Raw genomic sequence first — 21,730 nt, 5'->3', positions numbered from 1 at the left:
TTTGGTAGTTTCGGCCTTCAGTGCAGCGAGAGGCGCACCAGCGGAAGTGAAACGCCTTTCCGTGTTCACGGCTCAAGCTACCAACTCTGCGTCTTGCGTTCTTGAATCACTGTGTGGTATGTGCATTTGCACAGGCGTAGGCGCACACGTTGGTGTTCCTCTCCTTAAATGATGAGGCACTGAATAAGTGCATATCGAGTACCAGTGTTATGCGCTTGTTGATGCCACCTTTGTGCGGGATTCAGCATATGCTCTTTCCAGGGATACGTTAACTACTTCAGCTACCACGAGGGCTAAATCATGATCTTTGGTGCTAGCCGTCGGGATGAAGATGTGTTCCTGGGCGTCAACGTGGGTGCATCCATGTCAAACAGTGCTATAACTGCCATGCACCAATAGACATTGTGCTAGCTCTCATACATCCGTGTACAATAAGCAATCAACTATACTCCAGTGAAGACACGGTACACTTTTATGCTAAACCGATTCTTATGTAGGAGGGATCAACCATATGTTTTTTATTGTGCAACTATATCGACACTCTCGATGGGTTTTTGGTGTCGCTGTCAGCGTCGATGTTATATTTCATATAAAGTCTAAACGATAACACTGCCCTGCGCATCATAACTTCTACCTGCTGATACAAGCACGTGAGCGGGAGGACGACGAACGTGGCTGAAGCAGAGATAATTTGAGCCAGCCATTTCCGTTGCACCACGGAGGGTGCATGCGAGAACATCACCGTCGATTGCTCATCAAGCAGAGAGGCACTTCAGAAGGGAGAATGTTTGGGTGTTTTATTGTTCATCGCTCTTCAGAAAACATAGCGCAAAAAAGAATACGGGACAAGAAAGAGACCAGGAGAAGCGCTCGTCTGCGCTCTCAAAGCTTATAAAAAGAAACATCGTGCTTTCTTTTTTGTCAAACGCTCTCTGCAAACCGTGCTTTCACTTGGTGGATGAAAGCCTCCAAAAACAAGTGGCACGTTTGGAGGCAGCAGGCTATCCGAGGCATGTCAATGTCTCAGTCTCTGAGGGCCTGCATCGAAAACGGAAGACCGTCTCACGTCTGAGTGAAGAGCAGAGCGCGCAACTTGAGGCAACCGCAAAAGAAAATCGAGCCAAAGAAAAGGTGGCTGGAATCCCCTACCTTCACAAATTGTCTCACAATTTAAACAAGGTCGAGCAGCGTTCTGGTGTAAAGGCCGTGTTTTCAGCACCAAACAAGCTTTTGAGTTTGTGTAAGTTGAGCTGTCCGACAAGGAAGCGGAAACCTGTTTGCTCCATCAGACACAAAAACGCTTACGTCTCTTGCACAAGAGGCGTTGTTTACAAAATTCCTCTTTCATGTGGGAGGCATTACGTAGGCCAGACGGGCAGATGCCTCAACGTTCGCCTGCTTGAGCACAGCAACAAAATCGGGAACACCGCCATTGACGGACACCTTGCCGCCCATTGTAAGAAGTGTGACGCAATGCCACAGTGCGTCCCTCTGCTCAACCAGACCGTTGTTCCCTATTGGCACTATGACAAAACGACTAGAGAAATCGTAGAGGCGTCAGAGATAGCTAGGGCAGGTAACAGATGTGTCAGCACTCCGTCTGTCCTTTTATCGGTGAAACAGCATGAATTCTTGGCATACACACGTGTCCTTTTTCCTTCTTTCTTTTCTTTTTTGCAGCTTCAAAGGGTGCTTATATATGCTCTGTTTCTGCAATAAAACCTCAGTTGATAGTGTGTCCTGGTCTCTTTCTTGTCCCTTTTTGCGCTATGCTTTCTGAAGAACGATGAAGCAGAGAGGGTATGTCCCGCCTGTCTTTCCTTGGGCAAAGGAGCATGGGAAAGGAGGGGCGGATGTGGCGCTGTAGCAGCAAGGGTGAACTTTGACCATAGGGGCGCGGTCCCAAGCGCTGGCATGCACGCGATCTGGGCTGACATCACCAAATGGCTCGTTACGTGTTGTGCTCTCACTGCTTCGCATCGAGACAACAGGCTGCACGAAAACCACTTCTTTCCCTGGAGCGGCCATATTCCCTTACACCAGCATTTCACAGCGCAGCCGTTAAAGCCGAGCTCAAATAGGCCAAGTATCGTCCAGCAGACAAGCTTAAACTGCACGAAGAAGAGACACGCAAGAACACAGAAGCACGCACACATACGAAGCGCAACATTGTTGCGCTCGTTGCTTCACAGATTCAGGAGACAAGTTTAATGTGCACAAAGAAAACAGCACGTAAGAACATATAAACACACACTATACTATACATGGCCTAGCCATGTATGGTATAGTACAGCGAGGAGTGGAAAAGGGGAGCGTATTAGCACAGTATAGGTATGGTGGCTAGAGGGGGAAGTGTGACGGGCGCTGCATCCCCTATCCCCGCCGTGGGAGAGGGATGCGCGGAACGCAATGACAGTTCTGGCCGCCGCAAGGGGCGTTGGTGTAGTAGTAGGTGCTCGCCATGTGCTCGCCGCGCTTGCTTTGGCTCGCTCGTTCTCTCTGTGCTGTGCCGTCACCTTGTTCGGATGCCTCGCCTTCGCTGTTGTCGTTTGTTTACCCACGTGTTCTGCGACCTATGGCGTCAAATCGCGCAAGTACATGCTTCGTCCCTGGCTGTAAAGGCGGGGGTAGATCGTGCTCGGAGAAGCTTTCGATCTTTATAGCTCCGAAGGATCTCTCGAGGCGAGAGCAATGAGTTCGAAATATTAAGCAGACTGACAAAGAGCTGACGAGGGACAGCGTCGTTTGCGAGTGGCACTTCACGATGAGTTTCATCGAAAGGACATACCAGCACATTATAAATGGTGAGGTTGTTGAGATACCCCGCGTTTGTCAGAAGACGCTGTGCCTACGGTGTTCCCGAACGCACCGAAGTACTTCACAAAAAAAAAAAACAAAAAACACAAAAAACAGACAAGAGTGTCCAAAGAGAGCGCCAAAAATTCTTGAAGTTGAGGAGGGTCAAGTAATTTGACCTCTTAACGTGATAGGGAAGTATGTGATAACAAAATGCCTGACATAAGTATGGGATGACAAATGTGTGATAAATAAACATGTTTTACCATTTCCCTTGCGTGTATTTAGTACGCATCTAAAGCTGTAAGTTAACAGAAGTCATTGCTCCTTGTATAGATAGAATTATCGCTAAAATAATAAAATAAAATGTTCAGTATCAACGAGCCTCCAGCTGCCGAATTCCGATCTCCACTTCAATTTTCTCAAGGAAAAGGAGCCGGAAAATGCAAATGCTTTGAACATTTCGCGCTCAAGAGAACCCCCTACAATGCAGAGGAAATGAAGGGGGGAGGTGGGTGCGGACTAAGAGAGAAAAGAAAAAAAAAACGCACTGCACTATAGCCAATATACTCGCTATGAACGATTGTAAGCAGTTTACATTTCACCAAGAGGAAAAAAAAACTTTAAAGTCAGCTGAGCTACGCAGCCGAGCAAGTGGTTTAGTTCAACTGAAGCAGCCTATAAATATGGTAAAAGCAGTGCAAAAGGAACACGATAATAGAAACGACACAGGACCAGCGCTGAACAGTTCAGCGCCTGTCCTGTGTCGTTCTTCTTGTGTTACCGTCTTTTTGAGCTGCTTTTACCATGAAAATCAACCAACTAGCCCAGTTTTTGCACACGGTTGCAGATTAAACATGTCAAAGCAAACCGATATTAAGAAACATGTATATATGAAAACCTGGAGGCACGCCAGTTCGGTCTGATTTAAAAGCATTCTTGGTTTACTTTTTTTTTTTCATCTTGCTTAACACCGCTATGAACCTGAACACATGCTTCTTAGCGAAACAAACACGTAGTGCCTTTAAGAGCACGCGCGCGGGGCATAAGCGATTATTAGAAACAAGTGAAGCAGGCAAATGCCGCAAAGCAGGCAAATGCCGCCGCAAGCACCTACGGCGCAGGTAGCACCGCCTGGTGTGACCGCCATCTTTCATTGGGAATTCATACAGCCCTCCGCTCTCGACATGCAGGTGGTCAGGTTCCTTCAGTGCTGAACCATGCCCAGCTAGCTTTGTGTCACTTTGCATTTCATCGCTCTGCTGCACACTGGCCTTGACAGCGTTGAGCGAGTTAAATCCCCGCATCAATTGTAGAATTGCATGAATCCGAGTTAGCCTTACTTTGTATAACATTGCAATTTGTTGCTATCACATTCACTGCTTCACCCTTGCGGCGAAACTCTGATTTTTTTTTCATCCAGGACCTTCTATGCGGCAAGGATTGCGAAACAGAAGGTCTTGCACAGAATTTTTCTATTATCTCCTTTGGCACTTATCCCCAAGTGAAGTTGGTTCATGTCATGTGAACCTTATGCATGCATACTGCAACTGCGAAAAAACAAGTTTCCGTCAAATAAGGTAAAATAAAATTAGAGTGCAAAAAAATGAGAGGCAAGAAGACGGGACAAACGCATCAGCATGAGTTGACGCTGACAAATTATTGGCGCGTGCATCTTCCTGCGCACTGCATTGTGCGTGGCTGTGTGCCTTCGTCTTCCAAAACTGAAAGTGCTGGGGCCCAGCACGGAAACTCCCCACGAAACACAAAACCTCTAAAAAACTTCTTGAAACGACTAAAACGGTATGCAGACATCTAGGTATATTATGCGACGTTGAATAAACGTTTTTCACAAGAAGTTTATTAGAAGACGTTGAAAAAACGTTTCTTACAAGAAGTCTTTTTAAAACGTTTAGCAAACATTTTTTTCTAGAGCTTTTGCCTTTAAAATGCGCACATATGAACTTCGGTCACTCGTATACGTTCGTAATCGTAAATATTGGTCGCCTGAACCGCATGTAGAATAAAAAGAAAGGGTAGCGCGTTTATTTTTCTCCCCATTTAAACATGTGAAGATCGGTAAACCAAATTTTCCTATCTTTTAGCCCACCATGCACGTGAAGGACACAAAATCATTCGCCGAACATCGATGATTATCGCTTAATTGACGAAATAAAATGCGATACAATGTATGGGGACCGAGACTGCCCCTGGGCTTTTTGAGCGTCATCTCCAGCTATGTTCATTGAAGCCATAGCGCTGATAAGACAGGGACCACAGAAAGAGGACAGGACATGCGCTACTCACAACTGAATCTTTATTTCGGAAACATGTCGTACTTATACAGCATTGAAAAGACAGCAATCGTCACCACAAAACCGTATCACAAGCGCAAGCCTGCATCATCCAGATACGCGATTTCCTTAGCACTGAGAGCAATCGAGGGCGCACTGACACAATTGGTATCTTCTCTAGCAATCAACCGTGCCTCGACAATCTCCCGCGTATCTTTATCAAAGTTCCTATGCAGAACTACGCACTCATTGAACACAGGTCGGCAGCCGCAGTCACTACAATGCACTGATACATGCCCGTCGCGGTAACAGTTAAGCTTCTGTTTGTGCTCTCTGAGCCTATCATTCAGGCATCTGCCCGTCTGCCCGATATATACCTTGCCGCACGAAAGCGGAAATCTATAAACAACACTCTGAGCACAGGCCACGAACGGGCACTGGTGCTTCTTCGCGCATCCTCGGCGTTTCTTGTGGAAGGGGTCAGAACCCGAAAGTTACAAAGTATTCGCTCCCTAATTTCTTCGTGGATTCGCTGAAAACTCGTCTTCAACTGCTGCGTTGGTACGCTAAAAAGGTTGCCGAGAGGAGCGATACTTAAGTACCGGAGGCACGATTTGCTGGCGAGCGCCCCAATACGTATGATTTATTGCTGGTGCATCTCCAACGTGAAGAAAAAAAAATTGACGAAGACTTGGACAAAATAGGTAAACCCACACACACACACAAAAAAGGAACGCTTATAGACGGGTGGCCAGATATGTTTGGTCCATAAAGGGTCAGCAGAGCTCGATGGGCCTGGTCGCGTCGAGATACACAACATCTCGGAAAGAGGTAATCGTCGATGGTCGCGCATTTAAGTCCGAGGAATTTATATTCCTTAATCAGCAAAGCCCGCTGCGTAGCAAACGCGGGACAGTGTATTATAAGATGCTCAAGTGTTTCACATTTCTTCACATTTCTCACATTTTCTTCACTTTCCTATCTCCTTCCTCTTTTTTCCTCCTCCTAACTTCCTTTCCTCTGTCTCTTTTCCCTCTCCCGAAAGAGCAGGCAGGCGTTGCCTCTCCTGGTGGCAGTTGCCAGCTTGCTCTCTCCCTCTTTTCCCTGTGTCCTTGTGCTTGTATGTATACAAATCAAATAAATAAATAATAAAAAATAAATAAATAATAAATAAATAAATAAATAAATAATCTCCAACGTGCAGCGCTGTTGGCGATCATGTAACCGTACATTTTCAATATTATGCGGCCGTAACGTGCCACTACCACTCGTTCATTATGCGGGACCACTTCTGAAGAAAGACAGTGACCCACGTGCTGTGGCGGCTGTAGGTGGCACCTTCAGATACCCCATCTGGCAAAGCTTTGCCCAATACCCCAGTAACTGGCAAAGCTATACCAGCCCCATCTGTTCCCTATACAGCAGCCCTTTTCAGCGAGCGTGGGGGGGTTCTTTTCAGTCTGGGGGGGTTTGTCTCTGTTAGAAACTCATATTCTTCATGCTGTACTGCCTGATCACTGTGAGCATCATCTTCATGATACATGTGTCATCACTTCATTGATGGCATTGATATTGCTTGTGCTGTGAGCCTGGACATTGTGTTCTGGAGATAGCTGGACATATGTTGTGTTGCGTAGGCTGTTATGTATGTTGTGTTGCTTCTTTTTTTTTTTCATTGTTAAATAAAATATTGTTACTTCTTTTTTTTTTTCAATAGAGGCATTTTTCCTTGATAAAATATTGTTACTGTGGAATTTTTCCTTTGATATTCGATATTCGAAGGTTATATTCGAAGGTGGATATTCGTATTCGTATTCGTAAAAATTGAAAAATTTGATATTCGCACACCCCTAGTCAGAACCCTTACAAAGGCTCCCTAATTTCTGTGGAGCTGAAAACAACACATCTACTTCCGCTTTGCTGGCCACCTTCTTAGGTTGTGGGATAGCCCATGCATATATGGGCACAGAAAAACACTTCCGCCTGTCTTGATTGCGCCTGCTCGAGCTTGCCGGTTCTTTTAACTTTCTTAACGCCTTCTCTGCCACTGACAGGAGCACGTGAGCAGGATAGCCTGCATCCAGCAGCCGCTCTTTTTGTCTGCAGAAGCTTAACTGCATTCGGTGGGGGCAAGACTTGCGTAATGCATTAACGAAACAAAGGTTAGCAATAGCACGCTTCACTAATTTTGAATGTGCTGAAGTCTGCGGAAGCAGCTTTTTATTCTCGCGAGGGTGATATTCCCAACAACAATGGCTGCTGGTCAAAGTTAGTTGAATGTCTAAAAACTGTATGACATTATCGACAGGAACTTCATGCGTAATAACTAGCTCGTCAAGGCACTCGCGAAACATGGAAATCACATCAGTCACAGTGTTACTTGAATCAGGCTCATACAGCACAAGGTAGTCGTCAACGTACCTAAAAATGCGTAAAATCTTTAGCTCCGTCATTTTTCTTTTATGCGTCTGTCAAGATGGCCGAGAAATAAATCGCTCAAAACTGGGGCCAAACAGGAGCCAATGCAGACACCTGCTTTCTGAAGATAGACGGTACCATCACATTCAACATATGTGGATTTGAGATAAAACGCCAGTAGTTCTAGGAATCCACTGGCGGATATTCCTATCCGGGTCTGGAAGGCAATGACGCCATAGTCATCTATGCGGTCTTCAATGCAACTCATAAGCGCATTTTGCGGCATGGAATAGTACAAGTCTTTAACGTCTATCGAGCAGGCAAACATTCCTGTCTCGTTATTTGTACTGAAGTACTCTACTACTTCGTTTGAGCTTTTCACCAAGAACGGGTCGTCAATATGCAGTAGTCTAAGCTTGTCTTGCAGAAAATTGGCAAGGGTCTTCTGCCACGTTCCTCTTTCAGATACAATCACTCTAAGTGGCCAATCTAACTTGTGAGTCTTAACAGAAAACATAACTTCTAAATGAAGACTCTTACTAGAAGGATTTCGCGTGTCGGGAAAGGTTATAGCGAGAACCTTTTTCCCTCCGCTTTTAGTCTCTGCAGCGAGACGTCATCACAACGCTTCCTAACAGATGCAACTGCATCAAGAGCCTTCGATTTGAACTCACCCTCGGTGAGCACGACGAAGCCTCCCTCCTTGTCGGCTGGTAGGACAGATAACGAAGAGTTCCGTAAAAATTGCTGCACTTGTCGCACAGGTAGTTGGTTCGCACCAGGCTTCCTACGACACAACACATCAACGCACTCGCTGACGCGTTGATGTGTTGATGATGCACTCGCTGACACGTTGATGTGTTGATGACGCGTTGAAATTAGTGAAGCGTGCTATTGCTAACCTTTGTTTCGTTAATGCATTACGCAAGTCTTGCCCCCACCGAATGCAGTTCAGCTTCTGCAGACAAAAAGAGCGGCTGCTGGATGCAGGCTATCCTGCCCACGTGCTCCTTTCAGTGGCAGAGAAGGCGTTAAAGGCCAACTCCGGCGATTTTTCGAGGTCGATGGATCTCAGTGAAATTCGCTGGGTACGTTCTTTTGCACGTTTCCGTCATTTATGCCAAATTACAGGCTTGAGACAAGCGCAGATTGTTTGCAAATGAATTTCAAAGATTGTCTGCAAACGCCCTCCTGGCTTCCCACAATTATTGGCAACATTGCGTCTGTGACGTCAGTATTGGCAAGGCGGCGGAAGTGACGCAGCCGAGGGCACCGCTAACTTCGGTGCTTGGGCCGCTACAGCGAGCGTCTGCTGTGCACAAGGCGACAGACAGCGTTGGTTTGGCCGGCGCTTCGCTGGTCGTGCCGGCTGTCACAGTTTTCATACTCCGCGCCGGTGTGACCGGCATGCCTTGCACGACTTCCGGTTTGTTCGTAACAACGTCTACGTCACACGTTGACAGTACACTCGGTTGGGTTTCGGTTTCGGTGTTGCGCTTTTTTGCTTATTTAAAATTATTCTCCAATTTGCCGAGTATTTCTGCTATCACGCCCGTAACAGGAGCGTCTCAGGAGCATAAAAGCACCATTACTTTGACATGGCCACAAAATCGCCGGAGTTGGCCTTTAAGAAAGTTAAAAGAACCGGCAAGCTCGAGCAGGCGCAATCAAGACAGGCGGAAGTACGTTTCTGTGCCATATATGCATGGGCTATCCCACAACCTTAAGAAGGTGGCCAGCAAAGCGGAAGTAGATGTGTTGTTTTCAGCTCCACAGAAATTAGTGAGCCTTTGTAAGGGTTCTGACCCCTTCCACAAGAAACGCCGAGGATGCGCGAAGAAGCACCAGTGCCCGTTCGTGGCCTGTGCTCAGAGTGTTGTTTATAGATTTCCGCTTTCGTGCGGCAAGGTATATATCGGGCAGACGGGCAGATGCCTGAATGATAGGCTCAGAGAGCACAAACAGAAGCTTAACTGTTACCGCGACGGGCATGTATCAGTGCATTGTAGTGACTGCGGCTGCCGACCTGTGTTCAATGAGTGCGTAGTTCTGCATAGGAACTTTGATAAAGATATGCGGGAGATTGTCGAGGCACGGTTGATTGCTAAAGATACCAATTGTGTCAGTGCGCCCTCGATTGCTCTCAGTGCTAAGGAAATCGCGTATCTGGATGATGCAGGCTTGCGCTTGTGATACGGTTTTGTGGTGACGATTGCTGTCTTTTCAATGCTGTATAAGTCTGTATAAGTACGACATGTTTCCGAAATAAAGATTCAGTTGTGAGTAGCGCATGTCCTGTCCTCTTTCTGTGGTCCCTGTCTTATCAGCGCTATGGCTTCAATGAACGTAACGAACCAACTAGCCCAAAAGTCTGTCCTCTTACATCTCCAGCTAGTTCGTTCTGCTGGCCCCGCTAGACTCGAACCGCCGGGAACCGCCACGAAGCGGCATCATGGCAGACGAGCAAAGCTGCGCCGGGCCTTGTTCACTGTGAGCTTTGAGCCGCGCTCCCAGCGAGGGTGGAAGAAAAGCGTCTTTTCCTCTCCTCAACCTCGCCTCCTCCTCCCGCCGTCGAGAGTCGAGATATGGCCTCCGAGATGGCGAGCGCGCCCGCCATCTCGGAGGCCATAGTCGAGACATCATGTCGACACCGTTGGTCGCCACACACTTCGTCATTATACGTCATCGTGTCGTGCCCTCTCATTGGCCGCCCGTGACGCCGCTCTGGCGCCCTCGCTCCCTCTCCACCGAAGCCGCCGACGATAACTGCGCGGTATGGTTGGTATGGTCGGAATGTGCTTCTCGTTCGTCCTGCTATTTTTTCTTGTCAAAAGTCCAGGACCGCATTGTCTGATTAGGAACTACCACTCCATTGCTCTAGTCTGCCGTTCCAACAGTGATGTTGCCCAAAAAGGAATAGCTGTTGTGCCACACTTGCACAAAATTTTTCACTACATAATATAGGTTGATGTCACTTGCTAATGTACAAATAGTTTTTCCGCTCCATGAAAGCTGAAATCGATTTGCAGAATTAGCAGCCAAGCACCAAAGAAGACAACTGCTTGCCAGAAACGACATAGAATGCGGTTTGTGGAATGTGGAGAAACTGTCGCTTATCAGATACCTCTTTCCTGCAGTATGCCGTGTAAACAAGCAGCTGCATGAATGGTAGGCTAGGGGAGCATTGTAATCTTGTAAATAATGCCAATGATGGGTGGCTTGCATTGTCCTGTAGGGATTGATAATACTATAAGCTGCCAAAATCGCAAAGATCCGTACCACTTGTGTTAGTACTCTGTCCCTGTCCTTGTCAGATAAAGAATAGACTGTCTGGAGTGTGCAGTAGTCTGTGAGCTTATGAGTGTTACGTATATCTAAAAATGAAATGGAAAAAGACAAATCTCGGTGCATCGCTTCTTGGTGCAGTGTGAGTGCACCGGCATTGTGCAACTGTTTGCCTCCTGTGCAATAAACCATTCTACTGAAACTTAGTGCACATGTTGTGTCTCTTCATTTTTGTTCTTGTGTTGCTTATGCGAAAAAATTCTTAGCATGTGCTACCAGCTAGGGGAAATTTTTCCCTAAACCAATGTCGCCCTGTGCTACAGCGTTCGATGTCGTTTAACTAAACTAGCCTCTTGTTTCGTTTTATTAGTTTCTTTATTATAATGGTGTAGGTGCATGCTTGACAGAAACATTTCCTTGGTTCATCGTGCCTTTTGTGTGAGGATGAAATTAGAATTCCAGGTATTCCCAAAACCACAATATTATTGACACACGCCACTGTGGAGGAACTCTAAATATTGCCTACCCAAGATTCTTTAACATATCTAAATTTACTTCATTGAGACAAAATGAGCCATTGAACTGCTCCTATTGGCGTTTACAAATGTTCGATGATTTAGCAAAGTATTGCTGCCTTGCTCGTGTGTTTGCCAAGACAGCCTTCCGATTTTTGTTGTGCTGATACATGTCTGATTGATTGATACACCTTGTACTTTACTGTGCCTTTTGCATGCAGGTTCCTGAACAAAGTCATCAATTCCATTGCTCCAACTTATATCAAGTGACCAACGTATTGTTTGGAATTGCTACAATAAAGGCTATGCATGACCAACAACATTTGTTGGAATTTCGCATTTACTTTTGGAAGAGTGGTATAACGCATTCCATAAAACACAAGTGATGAAAATGGGCCGACATCAAAATGCTTAGATGTGTTGAGCACAATGAATTAAGGCAATGTCATGTCTGAATAAATAGGCCTAACTAATTCTTTGCCCAGAAGAACACCAATTTTGCTGAGATAAAAAAATCTTGAACACAGGGTGTCGCTGGAGCCGTTTCGACAAGCGGACTTTTCTTCAAGGCTGGAACTTGAAGACAAGTTAGTTTGTCAAATGCTGGCTCCAGCAACACGCAAGTCAATTCGTTGTATCATGCCAGTGTTTTGCAATCACTTTTAGCTGTTCCCTGTCAAGCATAATAGGTAAAGGAATGCCTGCGTATTATGGCATCAGGTTTATTTTTGGAGCTTCTCTAGCGAGGAGAATTGATAATTAAAAAAAGGCAGAAGTTCAGGGGAGGATGGAAGCTTAAGGAGATGAGAAATTCTTCGACAAGGTGTGTCGCTGGAGTCAGCGCTTCGACAAGCAAACTTGTCTTCTTCAAAGCTGTGAATTGACAAGTCCGCTTGTCGAAATGGCTCCAGCGACACTCCGTGTGCAATAATTTCTTATCTCTTCAAGCTTCCATCTTCCCCTGACCTTCTGCCTTTTTTTAATTATCAATTCTGCTCACTAGAGAAGCTCCAGAAATAAACCTGATGCCAAATTACGCAGGCATCCCTTTACCTATTACGCTTGACAGTGAACAGCTAAAACATGATTGCAAAAGGCTGGCATGATGCAACGAATTGACTAGGGCAAGCTCCTCAACAAGCTGGTTTGCGTGAAAAATAAATGTCTAAAAAAGCTCTTAAAAAAATCGAGCAAGAAGTTTTTTAGAATTCTTGCAAGCAGTTTTCTAGACTTCTAATAACGTGGCGTTAGCACAGCTACAGGAAGTTTTCAAGCTGCTTACGTCTAAATAACATCTCAACTAAACTTCCAATATACTTTTGGAGTTTCCTTTCTAGATGTATAGTAGAAGTTTTCTAGCTTTTCTTGTGTTTCGTGGGTCTTGCACGCAAGCTTTCGGAGGCGTCTCACATAAAAAAGAAGGGCGTAGACGACGTCGGCCAAACGTCAGTGTGTTTATGGGGAAGTCAGTTTGAGCTGCTCTACCGTAATCTGTAGAAGATCTTTCGACTAGATTCAACTGAAGTGTGCGCAGAGGCTTTACACGCTCTACAGAACGTGCTGCTTCCTCCAGACCCTGCACCGCTGTTCTCGTCACCAGTACGATGCTGGCTTGACCACAGCAGTAGCTGGTGCCTATTATGTGCCAATAGACGCGGAGAGTTTTCATTTTCCCGGAGGGGCCGCACTGGTTCTTCCACATTTCTCTCTCATTCTCTCTCTCCACACACACACACACGCAGGTATATATATATATATATATATATATATATATATATATTATATATATATATATATATATATATATATATATATATATAGATATACATATATAAATAAATAAAACAGAAGAGCCACGTCGAAAAACAGAATGGTTTCTTTACGTTTCAGCCGTGGGACCGGCCTTCATCAGAATCAGATTGATTCTGACGTCAGAGAGACTCATCAGATTGACTTTGACAAAGGCCGGTCCCATGGCCCAAACGTAAAGAATCCATTTTGTTTTTGAACGTGCGTGTTCTTTTTTAGTCATATTATTTACCGGCGCCCTATAAGTTATTCCCTGCAATTATATATATATATATATATATATATATATATATATATATATATATATATATATATATATATATATATATATATTTAGTGGGAAAGTTCAGTGGGTCCGGTACGTATAGGAAAACAAGAGGGTGCACGTACGAGAAAGCAATACTTTATGCCTAACGTTTAGGCCGTGGCATGGCCGAAACGTAAGGCATAAAGTATTGCTTTCTCGTACGTGCACCCTCTTGTCTTCATATATATATATAATATACACATAAGAGGAAGTCACAGGGAAAAACATAACATTTATTCTGAGCTTTCCGCCGGGGACCGGACTTTATCAGAGATGACATTATGACATTGCGTTCAGGTTTAAGTACAGATTCTCGCAATACCGCCGCCGAGGTAGAATGAACCATCGATTCGTCGAGAGATGCAACAGGGCGGCCTGCCAGTTCAACAACCTTCTTCGTCAGCCCTGCCGGAAGACCAGTCGATCATGGTTTTGAGTGGCTCCCGCCTTGTCGCATGTTGGCCGCTGATGGGCTACACCCATGCTTCGAAGGTGTGGCGGTAATGGCAAGCCACCTCCACCAGACGCTGCGTCGGTCGTATGCCTGAACAGACACCACGTTGCGGGACCATTTCTCGGCCCCTACATCGGATGCATCAGAACGACGATCACCGCGACCAACAGCGGCCATCTCAACAGGGCCAAAGTTTCCAACGACGACACCAGCATCGATGCCGAGGGATCTCCTGACGAGCACTTTTGCAGCGGTTGTGCAGACCACCCCCAGGAAATGACTAAGTGAAAAGAAAACAGGTGACCCTTGTTCTCATAACGTGCCTGCAGTGTCGTGAGGTTTTTTGAAGGCTAGAAAAATAGTGGAAAAGCGAATAGGATATCAGTGTCATGTCAGCACCTTAAATTCGTATCGCACACATGATGTTATTCCGAAAGGGCTACGTATTAATGTTGAACCAGCTACCTGAGACATGTCGTCAGACCTCAAAGCTAGGTGGGCGGAATGCCTACTCGGAGTGTCTTGACAGCTTTTAGATATAGTTATTGAGCATGATAGTTCTCAGCTAGAGTACCTGCTTAGCGAGGAACAGAAATTCACTGAGCAAAAATCCCTGACGGCCTCTGAAACTGGCCTTTTAGAAAAGTTTGCGAAAGACAAAGCGAGCCAAATAGCAACAATAAAGCGGAAAAAAGCTACTCCGGGATGGAATTACTCTGCCTGCTGAAATAGTGAACTCTTCTGAGTTTTGACATCATCCGGTCCAAGAACGGGTTCCTGATCAAAATACCTCGCAACTCAAAGAGTGGAATATAGGAAATCTCTCCGACATCCCACTAACAGTTGATGAACGACGTGTTTTGTCGAAAGGCTTGAGTTTCTCTCCCGCAACCGGCAGGTTAGATGAGTTTCAACTTTACAAGGATCTCGATAACTTGGCGCGCACACTGAGTTTAAATGAATACTACCATGGCAGAGAAAGGAACACAAAGACTGACCATCACTACGTCATTGGACTCCCCCTTAATAACGAGATTAATGTTGGGACATCTACATCAAAGCAGCGCAACGTGACATTCTCTCTGAATACAGGAAACAGTCGCCATACCGAAAAAATCTCAGAACGAGGAGAAGGCACTACAGGGTTTAAGCGAACGTTCGGACAGAATAATCAAGCCCGCTGACAAAGGTGGTGCGATTGTTGTCATGAGTCAACAGGACTACATAAGTGAGGCTGAGAAACAGCTAAGCGACACTTCCTTCTATAAATTAACTGATACTGATCAGACTACTCATTTCAAAAACGAAGTGCGCCAGACATTGGCGACACTTTTAAAAAGGAAAATGATTACCGAAAAAACAGCAGCATCACTTCAACCTTTAAGTCCGGTTCCTGGAAGATTTTACATGTCACTCAAAATACACAAAGCAGGCAATCCAGGGAGACCAATCATCTCCGGCATAGGAACGGTAATTGAACCAATATCCAGTTTTATCGATAGCCTAATCAAAGACATTCCCCCAACATTACCTTCCTATGTCAAAGATACCAACCATTTTCTCGCTGACATTATGAATCTGATGATACCTCAGGATAGTCTGCTGGTTACGCTTGACGTCGCCTCTCTATACACAAATATTCCTCATTCGGACGGCATTAAATTGGTTATTCAGGCATACGAAGATTCACCCCAGAGCAGTTCGGTTGACGGTAAAACTCGGTACACATCTGAAGATCGTTCTGGAGATGAATAACTTTGAGTTCAATAACACGCACTATGTCCAAATTAATGGAACCTCAATGGGAACAAAGATAGGCCCCAACTATGCCAATATTTTTATGGGCACATTGGAATCTGAATTTTTAAGCAGCACCCCATTCCGCTCCTTTTTTTATCGAAGGTTCATCGATGACATCTTTCGCATTTCATGCCACGGAGAAGAGAAGCTTATAGATTTAATCAGTGCTTTCAACAACGCCCACGAGAATATTTCATACTCTCATGAATATTCGGCAGCTACCATTAACTTCCTTGATGTTTCAGTGAAAATATCGGACCATAAGCTCGTGACCACATGTATAGAAAACCAACGGACCGACACCAATACCTCCACTTTAGCAGCAACCATGTCAAGCACTGTAAACTAGGCATACCATACAGCCAGTCTCTTTGATTTATGCGTATATGTATTACCAGGCAGATTTCGCCTTCAACTGTCAACAACTAAGCAATGACCTCACACGGCAACAATACCCACATTCTGTCATCAATGACGCGATTAAGAAATCTGAAAAACAGGACCGCCGCCACTTGATAACAAACACAAAATCGTAACCCGCAAATACTATTCCCAATCTTATTCTAACATATTCAGCCTCTTCCCTTAACATAAACTGCATCCTCAGAAGGCACCACAACATTCTGCTTGAAAGCGAAAAGCTACGATGTGTATTCCCGGAACCTCCACGCGTTGTCTACAGACGGGTGAGGAACATAAGAGATATTGTAATGTCCTCTAAAGTCAACGCTCCTGCATTCACAGGCAGCGGCCCATGCGACAAGCCTAGGTGCAAACTCTGTCCAATGACGAACCAAGTGTCCACCGTCACCAGTACCATGTCATCATTTTCTTATCAGATAAGAGGCAACTTCAACTGTGACAGTGCAAACATCATATACCTTCTCGAATGTACCTTATGCCATGCCCAGCACATTGGTCAAACTGAGACTGCGTTCAGAATGAGAATAAACAACCACAGAGCACACGTAAAGTCCCTGCCACACCTTCCTATCTCCAAACGTGTTAATAATCTTGGCCACCCCTTCCACACATTTTCTGCTGTGGTACTTCAATCCAATTTCATGACACGCTATGACCGGGAGGCTCGTGAATCGTACCTCATCCACAAGTTTAAAGGCGTCTCCGATGGCATAAATGAAAGCATAGGCCGACTATCCTGTATGGCCTGCAACGAACCTGAAAAATCCAATTCTGCAGGCAACGAAGTGACCAATGCCCAAAAAACTCATGTGTATGTTCGGAATGCAGAATTTGAAGAATGCATATCCATTTCATTTCTGTAGTGTACATGATTATGGGTATGGGTGTAGAAAGTCGCATATTTCCTTCATTAAAGGGATACTGAACAAAATTTTCGCCGCCAAGATAAATGGCCCATTTGAAAGATTGGGTGCTGAAATTTGTTGAAACAACCTTCATTTCAGCCAGAGACTAGCAGAAAATAATGAATTTAATGCATGTTTCGCGAATTGGCGCGTCTAGCGGCCGCGCCGCGAACTAGAAAGGAAGTGACGCGAAACTCGGCGGATACTGACTCGCCAGCCGTGCTCGCTGCAAAATCACTTACCAATCGACATCGCAAGCCGCCACCCGCTGCCGCGCGTCTCTCTCGAAGAGTGTTCTCACGGTCGGGAAGGTGTTCTTGAGAGGAGAGGTGGAGAAAGGGGAGTGGCAGGGCAGGAGAGAGCGTGCCGGTTGGCCCCCTCTTGCTGGAGCATTCGACGTCATGGCCGTCGACAAGCGCACTGGCGTGCAGACGCCGCGCTCTCACAATCCAATAAAAATACGGCCAACAGCAACAACGTCGTCGTCGTCATCCATCCGGTATCAATGCGGCGACCGTGCCAGAGTGACCTTTCCATAGCTGCAACATTACCCTGGCCAGCAAGTACCGTCCCGGTGCCTGTTATGGTTAGAAGGGCGTGTCACCGCTGTAGGGCTTCAGGCGAGAAACATGCACAATGTCGGTTCTGGGTGTAGCAGTCAATGAGTTTGTGGTCGGGGAAATCTCACAGGTGTCATCTGGCGCAAGACTCGGTAGGGCCCAACGTATCGCGACAGAGGCGCAAAGGCCAACACGACGAGATGGGAGCCAGAGTAGAACGAGAGCCCCGAGGAAAATCGGCATCCCTATGTCGACTATCATAGAGGGACTTTTGTGCAGTCTGGGACGACGGGAACCGAGCGCGGACTACTGTACGTGCGATGAGAGCACTGGTGATGGCATCTTGAGCGTATGAAGTGGTGGATGGTGGGTCAGGCGGAAGCAGGGTGTCGAAAGGTAGTAAGGGATCATGGCCAAAGAGAAGATAAAAGGGTGAGTAGCCGGCAGTTTCATGACGCGACGAGTTGTAGGCGAAGGTGACGAACGGGAGGGCAATGTCGCAATCGCTATGGTCGTCAGAAACGTACATGGAAAGCATGTCCGTCAGTGTGCGGTTGAGGCGTTCGGAAAGCCCGTTAGTCTGAGGGTGGTAAGAAGTCGTAAAGTTGTGTCGAGTAGCACACGATCGAAGTAAGTCGTCAACCAAACGAGACAGAAAGCAGCGACCACGATCTGTGAGTAAGTGACGAGGAGCGCCATGCTGGAGAATGATTTCGTAGAGAAGGTAATCTGCAATGTCTGTCGCGCAGCTGGTCGGTAGCGCTCGAGTGATTACATACTGAGTGGCATAATCCGTGGCTACTGCAACCCATTTATTTTCATTTGTCAAAGTTGGAAAGGGACCTAGCAAGTCAAACCCCACTCGATAAAATGGCTCGGCTGGGACTTCAATAGGTTAAAGGCGTCGGGCAGGGAGAGTTGTAGGCTTTTTTCGATGCTGGCACAGGTCACACGCTGCGACATAGCAGCGAACTCAACGATAAAGGCTCTTCCAGAATGCCCATCGTCGAACACGGTCATAGGTCCTGGATACGCCTAAATATCCAGAAGTTGGGGCATCGTGAAGTTCTTGCAGGACGTCCTTGCGCAGATGACGTGGATGACGAGTAAAAGTTCCGCGCCATCGGGGTATAAGTTGCGGCAGTACAAAACGTTGTCTTGAAGCCAGGCACGTAGCTAGGATTTTTTTTCGGGGGGGGCCCAAGGCGTAATTGTTCGAAAGAAAGTCTTTCCATGGCAAAAACGAAAAAAAAGTTGCCTGGGAATATAGAAGGCTGGAAAAATTTCGGGGGGGGCCCGGGCCCCCCGGGCCCCCCCCCCCTTGCCTAAGTGCCTGCTTGAAGCAATAACGAGCTCCGTGAAGGGTCGGTATCGCCGGACTGAAGGCGGTCAATGATGGAGAGCAGCGATGGGTCGCGGCGTTGTTCATCCGCCACCTGCAGAGAGTCAGTGATGGCAAAGGCGCAGGCATCGGCTCCCAAATCGATGGAGTTGGGTGGATCAACAGGGTGTCGGGATAAGCAGTCGGCATCACTGTTCAACTTGCCAATTTGTACACTACCGAGAACGTGTACTCCAGCAATCGTAATGCCTTCCTGTGGGATCCTTAAGTGTTGACAGCCAGCAGAGCGCATGATGGTCTGTGATGACTTGGAACGGGCGTCCGTATAGGTAAGGACGGAATTTCGCGATAGCCCAGACGAGAGATTTTCGTCATTTCATTATCATTCCTTTGTGAATCGGCGTGCGTGCTCCTTCCTCCGTGTACAGATGATGTAGCCTTGTAGCCCTTTGGCGGTCGCTTGAACAGCGGTTGTTGTTTTCTATGCGTACGTGTGTGTATATATGTGTGTATGTGCGTGATTATATATATGTATATATATACATGGATATATGTATGTGTATACGTTTGTGTGTGTTTGTATGTGCGCATGTTGTATATAATGGCTCATTTGTTGAAGGAAATGTCTGATGTACTCCCTCATTCCGCCTATCCTGCATCCTGGCAAAAAGAATTGCTTGGCGCAATACAAACACGGCACACAAGGAAAGTGCACATGGAACAAACACTAGGTAATTTTTATCAGTATGCACCAACTAGGCCCCCAAAATGTCCTAGTATATCCTGCATCTGTTCTCAATATTGTGCACCGGCGAGCCGCATCTGTGACTTTGCGGGCGGTCCTTGATGAGTGCCGCCAGCGCCTGCGAGGCCTCCGAGGTAAGCGGTCGACTTCAATGGCCACACCGAACCCCATCCCTCAGGTGCACGGGTGGGCACGCACTTAACGACTTTCGGCGTGCTTCTGCAAGATAACACACTGAACAAAGACACACGCGCGGTGCGTTGACATCCGGCGTGCGTGACCATATTTCCCTTTCATCCCGAAGTGTATGCATATCCCCTTTTAGTGCGGTAATCATGTTCTTGCCTTTGTCACTCGTTAACTTTTTTTTTCCGAACCACATACGTAGCCGTGTTCCTTTCGCTCTGTCTATTTATTTCTTATTCGTTTCTGCGTTCTGACCCCGCCTCTTGTCAAGTTCTAACAAACTGCGACACTGTGTATGTCAGTGTGTATGCCTCTCCCTCTCTCACTTTCTTTTCTTTTTTTGCTGTTGTTGTTGTTGTTCTGGCCCCTCCTCTTGTTCTGTTCCAACGAATCGCGACGGTGTGTCCATCTGTGTCTGTATTGTGAGAATCTGTACTTAAACCCGAACGCAATGTCATAATGTCATCTTTGATAAAGGCCGGTCCCCGGCCGAAAGCTCAAAATAAATGTTGTTGTTTTTCACTGTGAGTTCCTCTTATATATTTTAAACTGATAGCCAGGAATCTTCTTTTGAAAAAAAAAAAATATATATATATATATATATATATATATATATATATATATATATATATATATATATATATATATATATATATAATTATATATATATTGAGACGAGGTTTATTGGCGATGCGTTCCTGTGGTGACGCTTTGAACAAACACAGCGAGTCGGGGCAGAGCACCGTCCAGAAAGATGCCAGCGACCAGCAGCGCGCGGCGAGCGTTCGCGATACTGCTGACCGGCGGCGCGTCTTCTTCTTCACAATTCGCCCCCGCCGAAAAAGAGCCATCCTGGCGACCTAGGAGTCTGGAGGCAGAGGGCTGTGGTATGGCTTGAGACGTGCCACGTGGACGAGGTCACGTCCACGCCGGCGCATGTCGTCAGATGGGGAAACTGGCTCAATGATAAAATTCACCGGGGATGTTTGCTCCAAAACACGGTAAGGCCCTTCGTACTTTGGGACGAGTTTTGAGGAAAGCCCAGGAGTTTGGTAGGGAACAGCCAGCCATACAAGAGATCCAGAGGAATAGCTGGGACTTCGAAGTGAGTCGGCGTTGTTTTCCTTCTGGCGCTGTTGTTCTTGGGATGTAAAGGTGCGCGCGAGTTGGCGGCACTCTTCCGCTTGTCGGGCAGCTTCGGACACAGGTGGGCATTCGGAAGCGTCCGGACGATATGGTAGGAGAGTGTCGATGGTGTGCGAAGGTTCGCGGCCATACAAGAGGAAGAAAGGTGAGAATCCCGTGGTAGACTGTGTCGCGGTGTTGTATGCGAACGTTATGAATGGAAGAACGCGGTCCCAGTTACAATGATCAGATGTCACGTACATCGCGAGCATGTCACCGAGGGTGCGGTTGAATCGTTCGGTGAGCCCGTTAGTCTGCGGATGGTATGCCGTGGTCCGTCGATGAACAACGTGGCATTCGGAAAGCAGAGCTTCGACGACTTCCGAGAGGAAGGCTCGACCTCTGTCACTAAGGAGTTCCCGAGGTGCGCCATGTCGAAGGATGAATCGGCGTAGGACGAAAGACGCTATGTCCCGCGCTGTGGCACTTGGCAGCGCAGCAGTTTCGGCGTAGCGTGTCAAATGGTCCACAGCGACTATGATCCACCGATTGCCATCCGGTGTCATCGGAAGTGGGCCGTAGAGATCTATGCCGACGCGGTCGAAGGGGTTGGCAGGGCACGGAAGTGGCTGCAAGGCTCCAGACGCGCGTGAAGGCGGTGATTTGCGACGCTGACAGTCAGGGCAGCACTGAACAAATTTTCGTACAAAGTTGTACATGCCGCGCCAGTAGTAGCGATGGCGAATACGTTCATAGGTTTTGAAAA

General features: G+C 46.6%; 1 protein-coding gene across 1 annotated transcript in view; it reads right to left on the bottom strand.

Annotated features, from left to right (window-relative positions):
* Positions 1-21,730, bottom strand: part of LOC119382298 (protein O-mannosyl-transferase Tmtc3) — a 473,291-nt gene that overhangs the window by 332,225 nt on the left and 119,336 nt on the right. The window lies entirely within an intron of this gene.

This window comes from Rhipicephalus sanguineus, chromosome 2 (genome assembly GCF_013339695.2).
Source record: "Rhipicephalus sanguineus isolate Rsan-2018 chromosome 2, BIME_Rsan_1.4, whole genome shotgun sequence".
Taxonomy (NCBI): domain Eukaryota; kingdom Metazoa; phylum Arthropoda; class Arachnida; order Ixodida; family Ixodidae; genus Rhipicephalus; species Rhipicephalus sanguineus.
This window is presented reverse-complemented; position numbering and strand designations above follow the sequence as displayed.